Source organism: Macaca fascicularis, chromosome 3 (assembly GCF_037993035.2).
Source record: "Macaca fascicularis isolate 582-1 chromosome 3, T2T-MFA8v1.1".
Classification (NCBI taxonomy): Eukaryota; Metazoa; Chordata; class Mammalia; order Primates; family Cercopithecidae; genus Macaca; species Macaca fascicularis.
In genome coordinates, this window is record NC_088377.1 from 74220475 (window position 1) to 74241681 (window position 21207).

The following is a 21207-nucleotide window of genomic DNA, read 5'->3' on the forward strand; positions in this document are numbered from 1 at the left end:
CCTCAGCCTCCTGAATAGCTGGGATCACAGGCGCCTGACACCACACCTAGCTAATTTTTGTATTTTTACTGGAGACAGGGTTTCCTATGTTGGTCAGGCTGGTTTCGAACTCCTGACCTCAGGTGATCTGCCCGCCTTGGCTTCCCAAAGTGCTGGGATTACAGGCATGAGCCACTGCGCCCGGCAGGCCAAGAGTGTTTTTTGTTACTGTGTCCGGAGGGCAGCAGCTGCTCTGATGTACCCACCTGAGCCTGGCAACATTCTCCAACTTTGGAAGCCCAGGAGCACGGCCCGTGTCCACAGATGCACCTGGCATGAGGTGCGCCCAGAGGGACAGAGGCAGATGAGTTTTGCCTCCTCCACTGGATTATGAGAGCCTTGAAGGAGACAAGGGTCTGCTTGGGAAAGCCCTTGAGACTTAATGATCTATTGCATAAGGCTGGCAGTGAACAGTGAGCAACCTGAGGCAGTTTCCCTCGGGATAGATCCGCAGTGCCTGGATGGAACCTGGCTCAGACAGAGTTCAGTTCTCCAGGTCACTGAGGCATGGAGAGGTCACAGCTACCAAGTGTAGGAATCTAGATTCAAAGCCAACAGCGTGACTCCAAAGTTCCTGCCCTAGCCCCTGGACCACCCACCTCTCGGGAGTCACCCTTGCAGGCTCATCAGATGCCCAGGTCAGCAACACAGCTGGCCAGGGCCAGGAAAACTTGGGGAGCCTCAGAGAACCCCCAGGTATTCCAACCTATTCTTGGCACCCTTGCCCCTCATTACCCTTTTTCCTGCTTCAACCTCACCCCCTACACAGAGCCTGGGCCACTTAACTTGGCATCAAACAGATGGCTCAATGAATCAGAGTCTGATCTTGAACAACAACAAGAAACAAAAAAACAAAAAACAAAAAAAACCACTTAACAGATATACGGTTGCAAGTTAGAATGCTAAAGAACATAAACATATAACAACTTAATGTACATATAAATTCAACAGATATCCAATCATTGTGACTGTGACACAGTAAAATATTAAAATACCATTTTCAAAATGTATACAAGCTTAATGATCTATTCAAAATACAAATCATCAACATAATTTGCCACTAATATCTCGTTCAGTCCCTTCACAGGACACATGATCCACTGGGAGTTAAGAGATTAGCAGCTGGCAGGCAGTGATACACAGCAAAAACAAAAACCAAGAGGTGAAATAGTTCTGAAATAAAGAAGGTTTTAAAGCTAAGAGAAATTATTGAATTACTAAGTCATTAGCACTAATTTTGAGCCAACTAACTAATTACTATGAGATGATACAATGTCCTATGCTTTGGTAAATACAAACTATATTTAAACAATGTCTGTAATGGGACTTTCAAAATGCTCCTGGCTTTACAAAGGTAAGATTACAATGTAGTAATACATTTTAAAGCATTTTCCCCTCCAGAGCATGCTGTAACTTTCATCAGTCACATTGACAGTCCAGAAGATGAAGGAAAAGGTCGTGGATTTCGCTGAGAACTTACCAGAGTTGAACTCCCTCACTTTCCGTTGCCCAGCATTGGCAGGTTCCAAGAGTGGTGGCTGTGGTGTCTCAATGGTCTTTGGTCTCTTAGAAGGTGGGGAATAATCATCATCTTGAAAAAGAAAAAATGGTCATTACTAAAGGAACCATCTTAGAGTTACAGCCACCTCCGGGTCAATTCCCAACATTCAAAAGTTGAGTGGAGGTTTAAAGCTATTTTGAGTATTAATAATTATTTCTGTATTGTGAACTTCAGCATACTTTTTTCTAGTTACATTTGAAATGTTATTCTTTTGGGATGTGCTCAAGTGAATACTGCTTTTTCCTCTGTCTTGCTTCACTACTTTTTAGTTTGCTTCATTTGAGTCATCATTATAAATCTTCCCTTCTCCTCAAATAACTTTCAAGTTGATGCCAAGAACTATATTCTATTTTAAGCCTTTTGAGAAAAAACTTTAAACAGTCAGTCACCTAAAGTTATACAAATGTAGAAGAAAGGGGATAAAATGAAGCTTAGATTGGAAAAAATGTTTAAGCTTATACAAAATTCAAGCATACATAAACAAAGGAAGCTGGATAATTGTATATACAAATACTTTTAACAAGTGCAAAATATATAGGTTTAAAGAAATAGGGCTGCCTGGGCGTGGTGGCTCACGCCTGTAATTCCAACACTCGGGAAGGCCGAGGCAGGCGGACCACTTGAGGTCAGAAATTTGAGCCAGCCTGGCCAACATGGTAAAACCCCATCTCTACCAAAAGTATAAAAATTAGGCTGGGTGCAGTGGCTCGTGCCTGCAATCCCAGCACTTTGGGAGGCCGAGGCAAGTGGAACACCTGAGGTCGGGAGTTTGAGACCAGCCTGACCAACATGGAGAAATCCCCATCTCTACTAAAAATACAAAATTAGCCAGGAGTGGTGGCGCATGCCTATAATCCCAGCTACTGGAGAGGCTAAGGCAGGATAATCGCTTGAACCCGGGAGGCAGAAGTTGTGGTGAGCCAAGATTGCGCCACTGCACTCCAGCCTGGGCAACAAGAGCAAAACTCCATCTCAAAAAACAAACAAAAACAAGAAACAAAAATTAGCCAGTCGTGGTGGCACCTGTAATCCCAGCTACTCGGGAGGCTGAGGCAGAAGAATCGGTTGAACCTGGGAGGAGGAAGTTGTGGTGAGCCGAGATCGCACCACTGCACTTCAGCCTGGGTTACAGAGCAAGACCCTGTCTCAAATAAATAAATAAGGCTACATTACTTATGAAACAGATACTGTTGACTCAGTCACCAGAAAGCCTGTGTATAAATGAGCAGTGAGATATTCAAGCACAGCACACACACACTACTCAGGGCAGCTGTCATGAGAGTTCCATGCTCAGTTCCTTGTGGATACACCAGCAACTCACTCTGTTATGATCCTCCAATATACCTCATGTTAGAATTAGAGATATCTGGGCCAGGTGCAAGGCCGAGGCAGGCAGATCATCTGAAGTCAGGGGTTTGAAACCAGCCTGGCCAACATGGTGAAACTCCGTCCCTACTAAAAATACAAAAATTAGCTGGGTACTCACCTGTAATCCCAGCTACTTGGGAGGCTGAGCCAGGCGAATTTCTTGAACCCCGGAGGTAGAGGTTGCAGTAAGCCAAGATAGCAAGATAGTGCCACTGAACTCCAGCCTGGGCGACAGAGCAAGGCTCTGTCTCCAAAAAAAAAAAAAAAAAAAAAAAAAAGGCAAAACAAAACAAAACAAAAAAAGAGTTAGAGACATCTGGATCAAATCAACTGCCACTGTCATCTTCTAGTCCCACAAGTATCAGGTAACGTCCTATTAAGATTGCTACTCACACTCACATCTATAAAATACAGAAAATATCATTTTAAGAAATCTTTATTTATTTATTTATTTTTATTTATTTATTTTCTGAGACGGAGTTTCGCTCTTATTGCCCAGGCTGGAGTGCAATGCTGCGATCTCGGCTTACCACAACCTCCACCTCCCAGGTTCAAGCAATTCTGCCTCAGCCTCCCGAGTAGCTGGGATTATAGGCATGCATCACCACGCACAGCTAATTTTGTATTTTTAGTAGAGACAGGTTTCTCCATGTTGGTCAGGCTGGTCTCGAACTCCCGACCTCAGGTGATCCACCTCGGCCTCCAAAGTCCTGCCAGAGAGGAGGGGCAGGAACAATAATGATGCACCTGGCAGAAGAGGTAATATTTTCCAAACATAAACATTAGCGTAACCTTATTGGACTTGTAAGAATTTTTTTTTTTTTTTTTTAGTAACAGAAGCAGATTTTCCTGAACTGCATCATTTCAGCTAGCATTTATTTACTCAAGATTAAAATAATACAATAACTAAAAAAGTCAAGAGGTGGGCAGGCATAGTGCCTCAAACCTGTAACCCCAACACTTTGGGAGGCCGAGGTGGGTAGATTCCCTGAGGTCAGGAGTTCGAGATGAGCCGGGCCAACGTGGTTCAAGAGATTCTCTTGCCTCAGCACCACAGTAGCTGGGATTACAGGCCTATGCCACCATGGCCAGCTAATTTTTGTATTTTTAGTAGAGATGGGGTTTCACCATGTTGGCCAGGATGGTCTTGAACTCCTGACCTCAAGCGATCCACCCACCTCAGCCTCCCAAAGTGCTGGGATTACAAGCATGAGCCACCGTGTCCAGCCAGGATTGGTTTTTTTTTTTTTTTTTTTTTTGAGACGTAGTCTTGCTCTGTGCCCCAGGCTGGAGTGCAGTGGCGCGATCTCGGCTCACTGAAAGCTCCGCCCCCCTGGGTTCACGCCATTCTCCTGCCTCAGCCTCCCGAGTAGCTGGGACTACAGGCGCCCGCCACCTCGCCCGGCTAATTTTCTTGTATTTTTAGTAGAGACGGGGTTTCACTGTGTTAGCCAGGATGGTCTCGATCTCCTGACCTCGTGATCCGCCCGTCTCGGCCTCCCAAAGTGCTGGGATTACAGGCTTGAGCCACTGCGCCCGGCCCAGGATTGCTTTCTTTCTTTTTTTTTTTTTTTTGAGACGGAGTCTCGCGCTGTCACCCAGGCTGGAGTGCAGTGGCCGGATCTCAGCTCACTGCAAGCTCCGCCTCCCGGGTTTACGCCATTCTCCTGCCTCAGCCTCCCAAGTAGCTGAACTACAGGCGCCCGCCACTTCGCCCGGCTATTTTTTGTATTTTTTAGTAGAGACGGGGTTTCACCGTGTTAGCCAGGATGGTCTCGATCTCCTGACCTCGTGATCCATCCGTCTCGGCCTCCCAAAGTGCTGGGATTACAGGCTTGAGCCACCGCGCCCGGCCAGGATTGCTTTCTTAGAGACCATCTGTGAGAATCAGAGATGTGGATCTACTCAAAATGTAGTAGGGGAAACCAATGGTCAAACCTCAGTGAGACAGAGTACAGTCATCAGGTCCAGAAAACTATTAATAGAAACAGGCTTGAAATCAAAGACTAAGACAGGGCTCTGGTCAGTAAATGTGTCTGGATCAGAGAAGACTCAGGATGTTACCAAATCGAACTGGCTCCCCTCACCCAGTGCAGTAAAGCCAAACATCCACATCGAGGTTTGGCAGCAGGAGAAAGGAGGGCATTTATTTGCAGGGCACCAAGCAAGGAGAATTGGGCAGCTCACACTTAAGACATGACCTCCCGATGGCTTGTAAGCAAGGATTTTTAAAGGCGGGTAAATTTCAGGAAAGTAGAAATTGCAGATAAAATTGTAAACCAATACATGGAGGCTATACTTTGATTTGGCCCAAAAAGGCAGGATATTTTGAAGTGGAGAGTCTTGCAGGCCAGAGGTGGATTCAAAGACTCTGATTTGTGATTGGTTAAGGAAGTGAAGCTTTGTCTAAAAACTTGGGGTCAGCAGAAAGGAACGTTAAAGCCTGGCCTGTGGTTGTGACTTCCTCTAGGCCCTGCAGGAAGAAATTTAGAACAAAGAGTAGCAGCAAACGTTCGGTCCTCAGCTCCCCCTTATCTGAGGTCTACACACCAGCAGATCTGTTTGGTGGGGCCTGGGTTTCTTCTTCCTTATTAGGTTGCTCACTTCTCAGGGCTAGCTAGGCGCCTGGAATTTCCCTTAAAGGAACTCAAGATTTTCCTTTATTTCCATACTTGGGGGGCCCAGCAGGCTTCTCAGAGGGTTCCCTGCTCCTTCTCAGGGATGAGTGTGGTAAACATCTCTCAAGAAGCCTGTCTGCAGTGTGTGCTATCTCTCTGTAGGATAGCCAACTGTTTTTTGTTTTGTTTTGTTTTTTTGAGACAGGGTCCCACTCTGTCACCCAGACTGGACTGCAGTGGTTCCATATTGGCTCACTGCAACTTCTGCCTCTCAGGTTCAAGCAATTCTCCAGCCTCAGCCTCCAGAGTAGTTGGGGTTACAGGCATGCACCACTACACCCAGCTAATTTTTCGTATTTTTAGTAGAGATGGAGTTTCACCATGTTGGCCAGGCTGGTCTCGAACTCCTGACCTCAAGTGATCCACGGGCCTTGGCCTCCCAAAGTCCTGGGATTACGGGCATGAGCCACCGCGCCCGGCCTGGCCAACTGTTTTGTTTTGCCTGGGACATCCCTGGTTTTAGCACTGAAAAACTCATCTCCTGGGAAATCCCTCAGTCCTGGGCAAACTGGGATGGTTGGTCACCCTTGATACCTGACTTTTGCCTTGATTTAAAGGGTCAGAGGTGGGGCAGAAAGTATTAGACAGACACAACCTATATCAGAAAGGAGGCTGCTGGGGACCCAGCAGAGTGTATACTCCTTGTAGGGCCCATATATAATAGAACAAGGAGTTGACTGGCATGTATTCTGCTTTGTGACATTGCTAGTGAGGATGAAGAACGGCTCAGCACAATCAAGCCATGCAGAGCTGATTCAGCTACTTTCACACCTCCCTGGATCAGGGATTGTATATGACCCTGCTCATGCCTTTGCTGGTAAACCACTAGTACCCTTGGTAATAGTAGCCTCTGAATGTGGGCCATTGTGACAGGTCCTCCTACAGGAGTGTAACTTTGGAGAGTCCTATATCCCCAGTGGCAGAGAGCAAAAGCTGTGTGCTAGTGGGAAAGTGACCACAGATGTGATCCAGTGCTTCATATGCAGACTCATTTACTGACCTCAAAAGCAAATGCAACAAAACAAAACTTGACAACTGGGACCTAATTAAAAGCTTCTGCACAGCACAAGAAACTATCAACAGAGTAAACAGACAACTGACAGAATGGGAGACAATATTTGCAAATTATGCATCTGACAAAGGACTGATACTCAGATTCTATAAGAAACTTATACACATCAACAAGAAAAAAAACCCCAGTTAACCCCATTAAAAAGGGAGCAAAGGACATAAACAGATACTTTTCAAAAGAAGACATACAAGTGGCTAACAAACATGAAAAAATGCTCAACATCATCAGTCATTTTGCAAATCAAAACTACAATGAGATACCACAGCACACCAGTAAGAATGGCTATTAATAAAAAGTCAAAAAACTCCACCAGATAATGGCAAGGTTGTGTAGGAAAAAAAAAAAAAAAACCTACTTATACACTGTTGGTGGGAATGTAAATTAGTTCAGCCCCTGTGGAAAACAGTTTGGAGATTACTCAAAGGACTAAAAGTAGAAGTACCTTTTGACCCAGCAATCCCGTGACTGGGTATATGCCCGAAGGAAAATAAATTATTCTACCAAAAGACACCTGCATCTGTACGTTCTTTACAACCATATTCACAATAGCAAAGACCTAGAACCAACGTAGGTGCTCATCAACAGTGGACTGCATAAAGAAAATGTGATACGTATAAACCATAGAATACTATGCAGCCATAAAAAAAGCATGAAATCATGTCTGTTGTAGCAACACAGATACAGTTGAAGGCCATTACCCTAAAGGAATTAATGCAGAAACAGAAAACTGAATGCTGCCTGTTCTCATTTATAAGTGGGAGCTATTCACTAGGTATACATAGACGCAAAGACGGGAATGATGGACGCTGGAGACTCCAAAGGACGGGAGGGAGAGAGAAGTGAAGGGGTTGCAAAACTACATGTTGGGTACTATATTCACTCTTTGTGACTGGATCAACAGAAACCCAAACTTCAGCATCATGTAATATTCCCATGGAAGAAATGTGCACATGTACCCCCTGAATATAAAATAAAATAAAATAAAATAAATGTTTACTGATATTATATTAAGTCAGGTTCTCAAATGTTAGCATACACTAGAATCCCCTGGAGAGCTTGTTGAAACAGATTATTGGGTCCCATCTCCAGCGTTTCTGATTCAATAGAATTGGAAAAGGGCCTGAGAATCTGCATTTCTAACCAGTTCCAGGTTGATGCCAATGCTGCCAGTCTGGAGACCAAGTTTGAAAACCACTAGATTAGGTGCCAGGGACCCTGACATCTCAGGAAAAGCCCAGCAAGCAGGGAATCATTCCTGTTTTACAGAAAGAATGTATGTCGAGCAAAAGGGAAGAAATGGTTTGCCCAAAGTGGCCACCACTAAGTGACAGAGTTGGGAATTTAAATTCCTCTTTTCTGACTGCAACTCCAGGCTTTCTGTCTCCATCTGACTTCCTTCCCATTTGAAGGAGAAGCATGCCACGAATGGTTGTGCTCTTAACTTCCGAAGAAGTCCACATTTTCCAGGTTTCTACTTGATTTAATCCATTCTTCTCATATTCTACACTGAACTCCAGGTAGTGAATAAGAAGTCAAATTCAAGATTGAGGAGCTTTATCCCTATTGTAAAACATGCAACTTGTCCACTTTCTGAACTTGGTTTCCTTGACTCTATTTAACACCTCATCCTGTCTCCAATCTGATACCATTATTTGAATGCAAATTATAGGTCTTTGGGAAAGGTCAGTGTAGACACATTCTAATTCCTAATAGAGGCTGCCCATGCAGTTTGGAAATCACTATTTTTGTAGAACTCTCTTCGTGCTCTAATGAAGACTGTGTCATGGAGATGAAGGCTTTTAGAATCCTGGTATCATGTTACCTGGATTTCAGAATGCTCAATTGGGAAGTACAATTTCACTGATTTTTGGAGTCACATGTCCTGGGGCTGGACAGGGCATTAGTAATTAGAGTTCATTACTCTTTTTCAAAAGTAGAATTCTTGTATTTTTTCCTAGGTAGTTTTTTGTTAAATGAGATTGTAAAAGACAGAGCCTTGTAAACTGCACAGCCTCAAAGTATCATTATGACATTAATAATTGCATATGAATACATTCTGGAATCATTGACCTTAAAAGACATGGGAAGATGTATTATTACCCATTGCAAAGAGTTGTTCCTGGAAAGACCCATGAGTCAGATGAGCTAATGAGATGCACTAGTCCGTTCTCGCACTGCTATCAAGAACTACCTGAGACTGGTTAATTGATATAAAGAAAAGAGGTTTAATTGGCTCATGGTGGGCCGGGCGCGGTGGCTCAAGCCTGTAATCCCAGCACTTTGGGAGGCCGAGACGGGCGGATCACGAGGTCAGGAGATCGAGACCATCTTGGCTAACATGGTGAAACCCCGTCTCTACTAAAAAATACAAAAAACTAGCCGGGCGAGGTGGCGGGCGCCTGTAGTCCCAGCTACTCGGGAGGCTGAGGCAGGAGAATGGCGTAAACCCGGGAGGCGGAGCTTGCAGTGAGCTGAGATCCGGCCACTGCACTCCAGCCTGGGTGACAGAGCAAGACTCCGTCTCAAAAAAAAAAAAAAAAAAAAAAAAAACAAAACAAAACAAAAACTGGCTCATGGTTCCACAGGCTGTACACGAAAAATAACTGGGGAGGCCTCAGGAAACTTACAATCATAATGAAAGGTGAAGAGGAAGCAGGCATATCTTTCACATGACCAGAGCAGGAGGAAGAAAGTGAAGGAGGAGGTGCTACACACTTTTAAATAACCAGATCTCGTGAGAACTCACTATCACAAGAACAGCAAGCGGGAAATCCACCCACACGATCCAATCCCCTCCCACGAGGCCCCTTCTTCAACACTGAGGATTACAATTCGACATGAGATTTGGGCAGGGACACAGATCCAAACCACATCAGATGCTGATAAGCCAGTGTCATGTGCTTGTAAAAAAGTGACGCTAAACAGGAAAAAGAATAGATGTGCTAAGAAAAAAGGCATCTTCTACCAACTGCATTTAATTTTTTTTTTTTTTTTTTTGAGACAGTCTCTCTTGGTTGCCCAGGCTGGAGTGTAGTGGCACAATCTCCACTCACAGCAGCCTCCGCCTCCTGGGTTCAAGTGATTCTTCTGTGTCAGCCTCCGGAACAGCTGGGATTACAGGCGCACACCACCATGCCCGGCTAATTTTTATATTTTTAGTAGAGATGGGGTTTCACCATGTTGGCCAGGTTGGTCTCAAACTCCTGACCTCAACCTCCCAAAATGCTGAGATTACACAGTGAGCAACTGCGCCTGGCACATTTAATTTTTTTGATGGAATATCTGTACTGTTGGATTGTGGAACTGTGGAATGTACATAGATTCTACCAAGGCATTTGATATCTTTCTAAGTTTGAAATTTGGGTTATATGGCATTACAACCACAGGGATTCAAAATAGATTAAACATCTGGACTAAAAAGATATTGATGGTGAATTAATGTCAGGCCAGAGTGGAAGTTCAGGGGGATGAAATTCAGGGCTCCACTCAGAGCCACATCTGATGTCTTGGAATCAGTGACTTGGATGTTCTAGAAAGGGTGGCCATAGTCATCATGCTGGATGACACACTGGATAGTGAAATCCATCTCATGAGGTCAGAGTGGTGAGCTAAGCATAAAAATGTGGAATTTAGGCTGGGCGTGGTGGCTCACCCCTGTAATCCCAGCACTTTGGGAGGCCGAGGCGGGGGGATCACAAGGTCAGGAGATCGAGACCATCCTGGCTAACACGGTGAAACCCCGTCTCTACTAAAAATACAAAAAATTAGCTGAGCATGGTGGCGGGTGCCTGTAGTCCCAGCTACTCGGGAGGCTAAGGCAGGAGAATGGCATGAACCCGGGAGGCGGAGCTTGCAGTGAGCTGAGATTGCGGCACTGCACTCCAGCCTGGGCGACAGAGCGAGACTCCATCTCAAAAAAAAAAAAAATATGGAATTTAATTGAAATCAATGTGGAATCATGCATTTGCACCTTAAATCGCTCAGTTACAGCCTGAGAGAGACCTGGTTTAGCAGGTGTGAAACATTGAAAGGTTTTATTTATTTTATTTTATTTTTTTGAGACAGAGTCTTGCTCTGCTGCCCAGGCTGGAGTGCAGTGGTGCAATCTCAGCTCACTGCAACATCCACCTCCTGGGTTCAAGTGATTCTCCTGCTTCAGCCTCCTGAGTAGCTAGGACGATAAATGTGTGCCAATACGCCCAGCTAATTTTTGTATTTTTAGTAGAGACAGGGTTTCACCATGTTGGCCAGGCCAGTCTCGAACTCTTGACCTCAGGTGATCCACCTGCCTCAGCCTCCCAAATTGCTGGGATTACAGGTGTGAGCCACCGCACTCGGCCTCATTGAAAGGTTTTAGTTGACTACAAGCTCAGTATGCATCCATGTCAAGAGTAGTTGGCCAAAAAGAGAAGGAAAGAAAAAAAAGCCCAATACAGCAATTATAGCTTGGATTAATAGAGGCAAATGGCCTGGAATGAGTAAGGCAACAGGTGCACTCTGCCCACCTTGCAGAGCCAGATAACTCCTGGAATACTGTGCTTGATTCTGGGCTGGACCCACCAACCTGGGACACACATTAGGAAGAGAGCCCCTGCAGGCCCCTTGTTTGGAGTGTTCTGTAATCTCAGCTCCCAGCCTAGGCTTCCACGTTATGAGAAAAAGGCATTCATTCATTCATTCATTCAGCACTTATTCTCTCAAAAGCACCAGAATGTGTTCAAAGGTGGATCTACTTTGAAGCTGATGAAACTGAAGCTTCAAACTCCTTTCTTGCCTCAGTTTTTCTTCCAAGGTGTGTTGGATAAGCCTCAGCACTGTGTTTGCAACCTCATATGTTTTTGCTAAATTCATAAACCTAATACATTATAAGTGTCATTGTTACTGAATCAAACTTGGGTTCCCCTGCCCAATGCAGCAAAGCCAAACACTGACATGGGGATTTCAGTGAGAGAAAGCGAAGCGGTTATTGCAGGGCGCCAAGCAAGGAGAATCAGGCAACTCATGCGTAAGACCTGAACTCTGACGGCTTGCAGGGAGGGGTTTTTAAAGATGGTAAGGCAGAGGTTACAGGCAAAACCGTAAATCAATGCATGGAGGCTCTACGTTGGTTTGACCTAAAAATGGGGGCTTGGGGGCACAGGTCATAGGTGGTTTCTGATTTCAAAGGTTTTCTGATTTGAAATTGGTTCAGGAGGCAAAGCTTTGTCTAAAAATTAGGGTTCAGTAGAAAACAATGTTAGGTCTGGCCTGTGAGCATGGCTTCCTCCAGGTCCCGCAGGAAGAAATTTAGAACAAACAACGGGGGTCAGGGTTCAGGCCTCAGCTTCCCCTCATCTGAGGCCTCTGTGTCAGCGGATCCATTTGGTGAGGGTCTGGGCTTCTGAAAAGCAACTTGGGGTCGGTCATATGTTAAGATGTTATCTTTAGTTTCCGTAGGGGACCAAACATCTCTTCACTGTAACTTCCTTGGCTATCATTTTAAGCCACTATTACCTTCTTGCTTATCAAATTGTTCATTTACATCTCAGAGCTGGCTAGAATTCCCCTTGAAGGAACTCAAGATTTTCCTTCGGCAGGGGGCTGGGCATGGTGGCTCATGCCTATAATCCCAGCACTTTGGGAGGCCCAGGCAGGGGGATCACTTGAGGTCAGGAGTTAAGAGACCAGCCTGGCCAACATGGCAAAACCCTGTCTCTACTGAAAATACAAAAATTAGCTAGTGTGTTGGTGCTTACCTGTAATCCCAGCTACTCAGGAGGCTGAGGCAGGAGAATCACCTGAACCCAGGAGATGGAGGTTACAGTGAGCCAAGATCGTGCCACTGCACTCCATCTTGGGTGATGGAGCAAGACTCTGTCTCAAAAAAAAAAAAAAAAACATGAAGGATACAACACTACTGCAATGAGAACATCTATGACACATTGGTAAACGAGGGTCATTGTAAAATTGTGATTTATAGTAAGACATATATATTACATTTCCCCATCTCCCTGCACATGGCTCCTAAAAGCCTTTGTAATCTCCAAAGTGAATTTTTTTTTTTTTTTGAGACCAAGTTTCACTCTTGTTGCCCAGGCTGGAGTGCAGCCATGCCATCTCGGCTCATTGCAACCTCTACCTCCTGGGTTCAAGCAATTCTCCCACCTCAGCCTCCCAAGTAGCTGGGATTACAGGCGCCTGCCACCACACCTGGCTAATTTTTTGTATTTTTAGTAGAGACGGAGTTTCACCATGTTGGCCAGGCTGGTCTTGAACTCCTGACCTCAGATGATCTACCTGTCTCAGCCTCCCAAAATGCCGGGATTACAGGCGTGAGCCACCGTGCCCAGCCGCACTGTGTCTTTTTGCAGGTTAATATGATGATTGGTGGTTGCTGGCTCCTGCACAGCCTCAGAATGGGGCTGGTTGCCGGGGAAACAACCATGTGTTCAGAAGGTTGGAACTTTCAGCCCAACCCTCGACCTCCAGACAGGGGAGAGGGGTTGAAGGTTAAGTTGATCATCAGTGGCCAATGATGTGACCAATCATGCCTATGTCATGAAGCCTCCATGAAAACCTTAAGGGACAGGGTTCAGGGGCCTTCTGGATAGTGGGACACGTTGGGGTTCCTAGAGGGTGGTAAGCCCAGAGAGAGCGCAGAAGCTCCCCGCCCCTTCCCACATGCCTGGCCTCATGCCCGTCTCCCATCTGGCTGTTCATCTCTATCCTCTGTAATATCCTTTGCAATAAATAGGTGAACATAAACATTTCCCTGAGTTCTGCAAGCTGTTCTGGCAAATTATCTCCAGATAGATAGCATCAGAACTGAATTGAATTATAGGACCTCCAGTTGCTGTCTGCTGGAGAATTGCTTGGTTGGTGTGTGGGGGAAACGCCCCCCTCCACATGCTACACATCTGATGTCAGAAGCGTTGTGTTGAGTGATGTGTGATTTTCCTTTTTTCCTGTCTCTCAGAGTCGTCAAGACAAAGAGTATTTGAAATTTGTCCCTGTGCAAGAAATGTCTCCAAATCTTACAGTAATCAAAGAAATTAACTTTATGAACATAACATCATTAACAAGTTATGATGCTCAAATAAACATTTGCAAACCCTCAATAATACGAAACTAGTTTTAGTCAACCGTGCTTGCTATCAAAAATGGTATTACAAATTTAAAAATCATTTCAAAAGGCAATCAAGGTTTATGTGCCCAAAAAATTGGAGGTTAAAAATATATTACAAAGGGGTGTCAGGTAGTTAAGAAATAAACATATCTATTATTTTCCTGGTTGTGTTGTATTTGTCTGTTTTTAAAATTTGTAATTGGCAGTGTGCTCTTCCTTCATTCTAAATAAATACTCATTTTGTACCAAATCTGGTGCTTATAATTTTAATTATTTTTCTTAAAGAAGGCTTTCAAATTGTGTAAGTTACAGGATCCACAAAACCTACATCCACCCTGACTGAGTTTTAGAGAAATTTAAATACAAATGTGGCCAGTGACTGGCCAAGGAGTTTATCATATAGGAGGAGAGATGAGACAAATTCATCCAAGAAGAATGCCTGGCAGGATGTGACAAAAGTCTCAAGAAAAATGTTAACAATGATTTTGGGGGTTCAGGGGTCTCTGGGGACACCTTCACCAACATCTCAGCTCTCCCAGCCTTTTTTTTTTTTGTTTTTCTTCTAGAGACAGGTTCTTGCTTTGTCACCCAGGCTGGAGTGAAGTGGTGTGATCATAGCTCACTGTAACCTGAGCTCAAGCAATCCTCTCACCTCAGCCTCCCGAGTAGATGGGATGACAGGTGCACACCACCACACCTGGCTAATTTTTATACTTTTTTGTAGAGACAGGATCTTGCTATGTTGCCCAGGCTGATCTCAAACTCCTGGCTTCAAGCCCTCCTCCTGCCTCGGCCTCTCAAAGTGCTGGGATTACAGGCATGAGCCACTTCACTGGGCCCCTTCTTTTTAAACAATTTTAGATTCGGGGGTACATGTACATGTTTATGACATGGATATATTGCATAATGGTAAGGATTAGGCTTCTAGTAAACGTGCCACCTAAATATTGAACATTGTACCCAATAGGTAGTTTTTCAACCTTTCCCTCCCTGTCCACTTTGGGAATCACCAGTGTCTATTATTTTCCATCTTTCTGTCCATGTATACCAAATGTTCGCCTCCCACTTATGAGTGAGAACAGCTTTCTGTTTCTGAGTTAGTTCACTTAGGATAATGGCCTCCAGCTCCATCCATGTTGCTGCAAAGGACATGGTTTCATTCATTTTAATGCCAGCCAGACCTTCTTGCATTCACAATACTCTTCCTAAAAGGAAGGCTCCTTAAAAAAAATCACCCTTCCATGTATAAACTACACGCTCAGAATGACACATCCATGTCTCTCTTATGCTGTTTTCCTGGCCTGTAATGTCCCTCCCCCAGAGGAATGTCCTGAGTCCACAGCAGTGTTATGGAGAGGCAATGGATTCCAGGCTTGAGACCTGGGCTCCCTTCCTCACCAGCTACATGACCTTGGCTAGCTCATTTGACTTTTCCTCACTTCTAAAGTAGGGACTAAAATACCAACCAATGCCAACCTCAAGCAGTATAGAAAGGCACTAAATGGGTTCATGCATGTAAAACACTTATCAACTTTAAAGCTCTGAACAAATGTTACATGTTATTACTACCAATCCTTCAATACCCAATTCAAATGCTACCACCTTTACAGTCTCCCCCAGCCCTCATCCCATCAATCATCTCTTCTTCTGTGCATAATACTTGCTTCTCTGTTTTCTTTTTCTTTTTTTGAGACAGAGTCTCGCTCTGTCGCCCAGGCTGGAGTGTAGTGGCCGGATCTCAGCTCACTGCAAGCTCCGCCTCCCGGGTTCACGCCATTCTCCGGCCTCAGCCTCCCGAGTAGCTGGGACTACAGGCGCCCGCCACCTCGCCCGGCTAGTTTTTTTGTATTTTTTTAGTAGAGATGGGGTTTCACCGTGTTAGCCAGGATGGTCTCGATCTCCTGACCTCGTGATCCACCCGTCTCGGCCTCCCAAAGTGCTGGGATTACAGGCTTGAGCCACCGCGCCTGGCCTTCTCTGTTTTCATGTATTTAATTTACTGTATTATTATTGTAAAGTCATTCGCTTATTCATTCATTCTTTTATTTTATAAATATTTATTGAGCTCTCCCTCTGTAGGAGACACTTGCTTTCTCCCTCCCTGCATTTATAAACTGTCTGGGCAGAGACTGTCTTGTTCTTATTTGTGTCCTCGAGAGCGTGTAACTCATTATCTTGCACCCTCTAAGGGCTCGGTAATGGTTGTTTTTCAGGGGTGACGTGAGCTGTGCCTTCAAGGTTGGGAGGATTCAGATTAGGTGTGGATGGGTATTCCCAGGAGATAGAGTACAAGCCCTGCTTCCTTCCAGGTGGTAATTCCATCATGGCAGGACATTAGAATCATCTTGGGGAGCTTTAAAAAACATGGGGGCCAAGCGAGGCAGCTCATGCCTGTAATTGCAGTGTTTTTGGAGGCTGAGGCAAGAGGATCACTTAAACCCAGGAGTTTTAGACCAGCCTGGGTAACATAGCAAGACTCTGTCTCTACAAAAAAACTTTAAAAAATTATCCAGGTATGGTGGTACACACCTGTAGTCCCAGCTATGCAGGAGGTTAAGGTAGGAGGATCACTTGAACCCAGGGGCTGAAGGCTGCAGTCAGCTATGCTTGTACCACTGCACTCCAGACTGGATGACAGAGCAAGACCCTGTCTCAAAAAAAAAAAAAAAAAAAAAAAAAAAAGACAAGGGGCTGCTTGAGCCCTGCCCCCAGAAATTCTACTTTAACTGTCCTGGAATTAGACCTAGCATTGAATTGTGTGTGTGTGTGTGTTTATTAATTATTATTATTATTAATTATTATTATTATTATTATTTTGTGGTGGTTGTTTGTAAAGACAGGGTCTTGTTATATTGCTCTGGCTAGTCTTGAACGCCTAGCCTCAAGCAATCCTCCTGCCTTGGCCTCTCAAAGCACTGGGATTATTAGCAAGAGCCAACATGCCCAGCCCATTGAATTCTTTTTAAATCACCCCTTCCCTCCAGTGATTCTAATGTACACCTGGGTTTGCAGCCACAGCTCCAAGACAATTTTATTAATTGGTGACTGACACTTGCACACCTAGCAATTATCTTCAGTTCACTGGCCCATCATGGGGATGACTCTGGGGATAACAAATCCTACTTAATTTCCTCGTGCCTGAATCTTGGGAGGCCGACCTACCCCTTCCCCCTCACTCAGCTGTGCCTGGTAAGCGGTCTTTGATAGTCATTTGTGTTTTTGGTGTCCTGCAAAGGCCAGGTCAGACATGCCACCAATAGCTTTCTAGTTTTTTGATCTAAGACGCCATTATTTCATTGGGCAACATGGAGTGGGAGACACGGCTGTGCCGGGACTGCACATTCTCCTGTTTGTCACTTTTCTAGAACTTCTTCCTCTGCTCCATGGATTGAAAAACAAAAAAGGGCCAGGCACGGTGGCTCACACCTGTAATCCCAGCACTTTGGGAGGCCGAGGTGGGCAGACCACCCGAGGTCAGGAGTTCAAGACCAGCCTGAGCAATATGGTGAAACCCTGTCTCTACTAAAAATACAAAAATTAGCCAGTCGTGGTGGTGGGTGCTTGTAATCCCAGCTACTTGGTAGGCTGAGGCAGGAGAATCGCTTGAACCCAGGGGGTGGAGGTTGCAGTGAGCCAAGATCTCACCGCTTCACTCCAGCCTTGACAAAAGAGCAAAAGTCAATTAAAAAAAAAAGAAGAAGAAGAAGAAAGAGAAAAAAAGGACATATCCATTCACCACAAGGACAGATCCATTCACCAAAGAGCTAAAGAAACCTTCAGAGACTCTCCCCCATTTCCCACTTTTCCATTTCGTCTCACTGTTTCTAGAGCTCTAATGGAATTTTTACACTTCATTTGTTTGTTTTTAGTTTGCTCATTCTTGTGTTTTCTTTCTTTCCTCCTCTTGAACAGCTTCCCCTCCAGGTGGAGCACCTGTGATTACGCCTCCGATGCGGATGTGCAGAGCGACATTTAATAACAGGGGCGCTTTCCTGACAGCTGTTTTGATAATGGTGGCGAGGAAGGTTCTTTCATGGGTGCAGTTGCAGAGAAAGCCTGGCCTGGTATCACAGTCTGAGACGTTCTGGGATCCCACCTGTAATTACATCTTCTCAACCTCACCTATCCACCTCCTTTTCAGAGCAGAACTATACTGAGTGACACTTACCTCCCAAGCAGAGGAGGTGCTGACTTTTCAAGCAGATCAAGGCAGATTTGGGGTTGGGAAATGAGTATTTCATTCTTCATCTGCCCTGTGGGTGCCGTCACTACCACAGAAAAACTTCTGGCTGGAGTTGGAAAGATCACCCCCACAGGGGGTAACAGCATCTTTATCTTGATGGCCGGGCTTGTTTCCAATAGAAATTATGCCTCCATTACAGGCCATTTAGACCATTAGTGATGTGTTTACATTTCCACAAGAATGTTTACCTTTCCCTGCAGGGAACCGAGGTCAGTCCCTTCCCGAGTTAGTAAGTGTGATCAAAGCTCTCTACTTCAGCTCAGGGAACCAGCCCTTAGGTTTGGGAGTTCAATTTCCACTCACTAATGGGCTCTGCAGGTGTCTTTGTTTTTCATTTCCACTCCCTAAGTGCCCTTGTCAGTCTCAGGCCGGCCTCCCTGGGTGCTAGAGAATTCAAAACAAGTAAAAGAGGAAAACCATGGAGAGCAGGAAACTGAAGGTTACTCTGGAGATCCTTTTGTCTGCTGGATAAGTCACTTGATTTCTCCTTGCCTGTTTTGGGATTATGTTGGTAACTACCTACTAGGTTCATGGGAAGGTTGGGTGAGTAAAGGCACAGATACCCTCAACAAATGCAAGGCAGAGCGCCCCTGCTCATTGAAAGGGAGCTGTTGTTATTTCAATGCTCTTTCTTCCATCATTACAAGAGGGGACCAAAGTCCTGTCTGGATGGTCCCCCCTACCCCTACCTACCCCAGGAGGGAATCCATAAAAAAAAAAGAAGCCTTCTGAAATCTTCAGTACCTGGGAAAATCAATAGTTGGAGGACCCCTTTGATGCTTTTTTAATTTTTATTTTTTTTGAGATGGAGTCTTGCTCTGTCACTCAGGCTGGAGTGCAGTGGCACAATCTCAGCTCACTGCAACCTCTGTCTCATGGGTTCAAGCAATTCTCCTGTCTCAGCCTCCTGAGTATCTGGGATTACAGGTGTGTGCCACCATGCCTGGCTGTCTTTTATATTTTTAGTAGAGACAGGGTTTTGCCATGTTGGCCAGGCTGGTCTTGAACTCCTGACCTCAGGAGATCCGCCTGCCTCGGCCTCCCAAAGTGCTTGGATTACATGTGTGAGCCACTGTGCCCACCCCTCTTGATGCTTTTTAATCCCAACTACAGCAAAAATCTAAGGTTTTTTGTTTGTTTGTTTTTGAGACTGGGTCTTGCTCTGTTACTCAGGCTGAAGTGAAGTGGTGTGACCATAGCTCACTGAAGCCTCCAACTCCTGATCTCAAGCGAGCCTCCTGCTTCAGTCTCCCAAGTAGCTAGGACCACAGGCATGCGCCACTGCACCCACCTAATTATTACTACTTTTTTTTTTTTTTTTTTTTTCCTAGAGACATGGTTTCACTATATTGGCAAACATGAAGTTTACTCACCATGTTGTCTTGGCAAGCTGACAGCATCTTGTTAGTTACCTCATTTATGAATGGGGATGATTATATCTACCTCATATGGCAGTCATGGGGATTGGGTGAGATAACCTACATTTGTGGTTTCCAAACATACCTAGGCTGCCAGGGGAGATGACGAGTTGAAAGGAGATCAGCAGGGAGAAAGGAGCACCTCCCTTCCCTGGCTGCCACCTGCCACTCCATCACGTTACTCCAAATACATCTGGTTTGCATTATTAGTCTTCTTTGTGAGACTTTGTTTGCAGAGAATGTTCTATAGCAGAAAAATAGTTTGAAAACTACTAACCAGAGTGAGGGTCTTTAATGACCTGGGAAGAGCAAAACTAATGTATTATGATCAATTCGTTCATACATTCATCAAATGTGGATTGTACCTAGAGCTGTTCTAAGCACTGAAGATGATAGCCATGCAGCCGGGTGCAGTGGCTCATGCCTACAATCCCATCACTTTAGGAGGCCAAGGCATGAGGATCACTTGAGCCCAGGAGTTTGAGGCTACGGTGAGCTATGACTGCACCACTGCACTCCAGCCCTAGTGACAAAGCAAGACCCTGTCTTTAAAAAATAAAATAAATAGATATAGCAGTGAGCACAATTATGGGGAAGACAGATAGTCAGCACACAATAAATATATAACATGTCAAGTGCCATGAAGAAACATAAAGTGAGGTTAAATGAGTGGATGATTGATGGTGTTATTTAGTAGGGTGGTTGGGAAAAAAACTTTGCTGATGAAATGGTATTTGAATGCACATAAGGGAAAGAGGGTCTGAACCATGCAGACATCTGGTGGAAGAACATTCCCACAAGCACAGGGAACAGAAGGAGCGCAGAGAGGGAGAAGAGAGAAAATTTGACCTCAAGTGATCCACCCGCCTCGACCTCCCAAAGTGCTGGGATTACAAGTGTGAGTCACTGCGTCTGGCCTCAATAACCACTTTAGAAATATAATCTTTAACTTACTGTATCTGCTACCGCAGTGAAAGAATGAAAGTTACCCAAAATAAGTAATTTAAATATTTTACTGTGTCATTTTATAATACCATGAAAACTCAAAGGGAAATGAGAAAAAAATTGTTTCCAAGGCACAACAATGTATCAAAAAGTAGAGATTAGGAAGAATAGGAGTCCAGTGGAACATTTCCAATCCACTCTAAAATTAGGATTCAAAACAGAGTTGTAGGTTAAAATATATCAATTTGATTTTGTTAAATAGGTTTCATTGCAAAACAATATTTGTCTGATAGAAAATGTTTCCTTCCAGTTGCATTTAAATAGAAATAGAAAAGCTCAAAGTATTGAATAGAAAGAATATTTGTGATTGGAAAAAAACAAAGAACTTCATTAAGTGGTAAAGAAGACACATTGAGGCTGGGCGCGGTGGCTCAAGCCTGTAATCCCAGCACTTTGGGAGGCCGAGACGGGCGGATCACGAGGCCAGGAGATCGAGAGACGATCCCGGCTAACACGGTGAAACCCCGTCTCTACTAAAAAATACAAAAAAACTAGCCGGGCGAGGTGGCGGGCGCCTGTAGTCCCAGCTACTCGGGAGGCTGAGGCAGGAGAACGGCGTAAACCCGGGAGGCGGAGCTTGCAGTGAGCTGAGATCCGGCCACTGCACTCCAGCCTGGGTGACAGAGCAAGACTCCGTCTCAAAAAAAAAAAAAAAAAAAAGAAGACACATTGAAGAAGCAAAGGATAAATGTAACGATTATAAAGTTAAGCAGTAATG

At 44.7% G+C, this 21207-nt stretch overlaps 1 protein-coding gene across 46 annotated transcripts in view; it reads right to left on the reverse strand.

Annotated features, from left to right (window-relative positions):
• Positions 1–21207, reverse strand: part of NUPR2 (nuclear protein 2, transcriptional regulator) — a 92705-nt gene that overhangs the window by 10695 nt on the left and 60803 nt on the right. For 17 of the 46 annotated variants that reach the window (XR_010585624.2, XR_012432391.1, XR_010585625.2 and 14 more), the window contains one exon: positions 1520–1630. The gene's annotated coding sequence lies outside the window, so the exon portion shown is untranslated. Of the gene's footprint in view, positions 1–1499; positions 1631–3086; positions 3217–3498; positions 3679–12453; positions 12572–21207 lie in introns of those variants that run through there. The other 29 variants (XR_012432414.1, XR_012432409.1, XR_012432410.1 and 26 more) reach the window with 8 other exon arrangements.